This window comes from Lepisosteus oculatus, unplaced genomic scaffold (genome assembly GCF_040954835.1).
Source record: "Lepisosteus oculatus isolate fLepOcu1 unplaced genomic scaffold, fLepOcu1.hap2 HAP2_SCAFFOLD_41, whole genome shotgun sequence".
Lineage (NCBI taxonomy): Eukaryota > Metazoa > Chordata > Actinopteri > Semionotiformes > Lepisosteidae > Lepisosteus > Lepisosteus oculatus.
Genome location: NW_027167945.1, coordinates 1,787,099 through 1,791,247, shown reverse-complemented (window position 1 = coordinate 1,791,247; position 4,149 = coordinate 1,787,099).

The following is a 4,149-nucleotide window of genomic DNA, read 5'->3' as shown; positions in this document are numbered from 1 at the left end:
AAAGACATTCACTGAGTTGACGATAAAGGAAAAGTTTCATCTTTCACCTCTTGGAAGGTAGGCCGGTCAGAGGTACAATATATGTCTTCATCCTCCATGTTTGTAACTACAGGTTTCACAGTGTTGAGCTAAGACACAAAAACACCTACAAATGGCAGTTCCAAATGTATCAAATGTATAAACCTGGGCTGAAAAAGTGTGTACAGTATATACTCTGTGTAGGTCTGATAAAAGTATTCGAGTCAAAGTGTCATATGGATACAAATTCTCATGATCTTGTATTGTGTGTTTTTTCTCTGTTCTGCTTTATTGAAAGAAATCAGATGCTCTTCCTGAAACTTACCTTAGCTGATTCTTCAGCTAAACCAGACAGACTTCTGAAATTCTCAAATATTATCAAATCTTGTTGGTTCAGAGGTGGTGGAGCCCATTACCAACAGACTCACAGCTGAAATTGCTGTGAAAAGGGCTTCTACCAAATATTAACATGTGGGTGAAAATGTATACAATTGTAATATTTCCTTTTTTCCCTTTGAAAGTATAACATATGTGGTGTGAGAAAGAGGTCCTCATTTAATTGCATGAAACTCTGGCACTGGCGCAACAAACTGAACAAAGTTCAAGGGGGTATACGCTTTCTGTAGACACTTTATTTCCTCTTTTTCCATACTCTAAGAAATGATTTGGGAAACCTGTGGGACACTGGAGGTCATTATACATGAGCCTCTTTCTGCACCTTTTAAGCCATTGAAACCTAGTTGCCTTGTTACAAGGTCTAATATTACAGTAGGTGTGGATTCCGTCTCCTAATTTCTGAGAATGATCAAATTGGGGAATAAGTTGTAGGGAATACCACTCTTGCACTTCTAAGAAAAGACTATCTCAAATGAAACTCGCTATAGAAAGACATCTTGTTGAAAAATTCTTTATTTTTTGTCATTTCTAAAGAAAAAACATTCATCAAGTCCTTCACAAATGTTTTGTTTGTGACTTTCTCTGTTGTTCCCTTTCACACTCAACTGAACTATGTGTTATGTCTTGTAAACGTAATCAAACATTTCACTTAGGTGTGTGGGTTAACACAAACCCATATTGTATGAAACATTCAGTTTTTCATTCAAGTTTTTTCTAACAATTGCATCCATGCTAGGACTACAGTAAACAACACTTTTTACTAAAGTAAATGAAATTGTTCATTTAACAAGACACATTGTTTTAAATGTATGCAATACGACGACACTAAAAACAACACTGAAACTTTTCATTGAAATACTGGACGAGATTGTGCATATTCAATGGATTTCTCCTGGTGCTTTTTTTCATCAGTCTTTTCATATTCTTGTTCTCTACTCAGGTGTCTCCTGTTCCTTTGGTGATGTCTGCTGTATACACATGGTATCATACACTTGAGCAAAGTGTGATACCACCGTTTGTTCTTCTCCTAAAATAAAGATGAACATTGACAAAAGTCAGAAGCACTCTTTTCTTTGACAGACGAACAAAACAATGCAAGAATAACCATACTCTCTGTTCCTTACTCATTTCTACCTACCTGTTTGACCACTTTGTCTGCTTCAATCAGGACAGGGTGCTGGGGCTGACTCTGAGCAATCTGAGAAGAGCTCTCTGTGATCTTCTCCCCTACAGTGGCTACATTGTACTCTGTTTGAAATCCAGGTATCGCCTCCGGTAAGTTCCTCGGTCCTTTTTGGGACTTGAAAGGGTAGAATCATTTTGTGACTACATTTCCTTGTCATGCACTGATATGTTCTGGTTTGTGTTCGATTACTGCAGGCGTTCAAGTACTTTCTTTTTGTTCTAGATTGGCAGTGTTTGAGATGGTAGGAACTTGTCATATTCTCAACTCTGAATGCTCTGTAAACATACTATTTTAGCAATTCTTAGAAATCTGAAAGCAGTGTTACCTGTATCATTTTTTGTCTTGGTAGTAGTATTGCAGCTCCAACATCAGCACTTAAATAATGGTTTGTGATGTTACTTGTCCTTGGAGTTAGTATACTCCTGAGAAGTCAAGAGAAATCTTACGTAAGCATTAATTATGTTTCACTTTTGAAAGCAAAGTACGTGTCAAGTACTTTGAAGGCATTTGTTGATACTTTTAAGCACTTTCGTTGATTATTATTATCCTTCAATTAGTTATTACAAGTCCAACATTCTCTACATGATCTCACTCCATATTCCGAATGTGGGAATACAGTTGTTTTAAGGAAATGCCACTGAATAGATAGTAGCTGCACTCTACAAAGATGAATTTGCTAATTAATCAGTCAGGGACACAGCTTATACTTCAGTAGTCTTAGATCATGTAATGATGATTATTGTACTTTATAACTAGCAAAATCCCCATATCCTGTTCATTGCCCCCTTTTCAGTTATGTGGATTGACTTATCCCTGAAGTGGTTAATTCTCACCTTGACATCTCATAGAACAACTGAATCTCTACCAAGGGTGAATGTGTCCTTCCTCTTAATGTCTAAAAGAAAAGGTTAAAATTCATTGAAGCAAAATGCAACAACCCAAAATGTTGGGGAGGTCGTTTCCACAGTTATTTCATATGACAGTGCTTGGAGTGAAACTACATGACCATGGTGAAGAAGAAAAAACACTTTACCTTGTTCCTCCTGACTGATGTCCTTATGCGTGTTTTGCACAGTTGAGTGTTTTGTGTCTTGTCGTCTGTGTAGGCAACAGCCCTCTTCCCTGGGATAGAACTAGATGATATTTAGACACGTTAATTTGACTTCTCCATTGCTCACATTGATGTGGATATGATTATAATGCTCTGTTTTGTGGGCTTCCCAAGAAAACAATAAATCCCTTACTACTTGTTCGAAATGCAGTAGCACAGATCCTAACCAATACAAGAAAGAGAATATCATTCCTATTTTGAAAAAACTTCACTTTTCACCTGTATTATCTAGGATAAATTTGAAAGTTATTTTACTTGATTTTTAAGCTTTAAGCGACGTAGCACGTCTGTACCTTCCTGAATGTCTGTCTTCCTATGTTCCTATACGTGACCTGAGATCTGCACATACTGGCCTACTGCAAATACCACATGTGAAATGCAGAAAGAGTGGAGAGGCTGCTTTTTGTTTTTATGCTTCTAAATTATGAAACTCACTTCCACTTTTTATTAGGCAGTCAAGCTCGGTACATTGTTTTAAAAAACATTTGAAAATGTTGCTTTTAGTTAAAGTGGTTCTTTGTTCTTTCTATTTCTGTTTCTTTTTTTAGTTCTCTTTAATTGTTCTTATTTTATTACGACTTTCCTAATTTTTATTTATTTAGTTGACATGTATGTTGCTTTACTGTATTGCTGTATTTTCCTTGACAACTGAAAGTATATCTCTCAATTTTAATATTTTACTTTTACGCTTGGTTTTTAAAGCACCAAAGCACTATTTGTATGAAAGGTGCTCTATAAATAAAGTTTATTATTATTATTTTTAATATTATTATTATACTTTGTTACATTTTTGGTTAGGACAAAGATTCTAGTAGAGGTGACCTCTTTTACCCCGTTCCAAAAAATTGGAAAACTACCTTCAGAATACACTGACCATGACCATCTACTGTCTCCTTTAACTGTGTATTGTCATCATGCATATCTTGTGTATTATTTATTGTAGTTGGTTTTGTCATTCTGTAAAGAAGCCACCTTTCAAGGCACTATATAAAATAATGTTTGTTATTATTATTTACATTTTTCATCGTAAAATCTGGCGAAGAGTCTTAAGAGAATAACAAAGAACACGTTGCTCTTACCTTTCCATTCCAAGAAATGCCCTCAGCTCGGATTGCAGAGATTGACCTCTCTGTCTCAAATTCTGAGAAACATAGACTCGATTGAAAAATGACCATTTCCTAAGATTCACATAACATCACCAGTCAACATTTGCCACTTGACATCAATAGAAACCATAGAGTACATGACATTTCCAATCAGTTTTCTTTCAAGGTACAATACCAATCGCCTTGCCAGAAGAGTTATACTGCGGTAGATAAATATTACAAATGTCAGATACACGCAGAGTTGTTTGGATTACTATGAAAAGATTGGCAAATATATTTATGTTCATTATATTTCTTGGAGTGACCGAGCTAAAGAGAAAAAAATACTTACC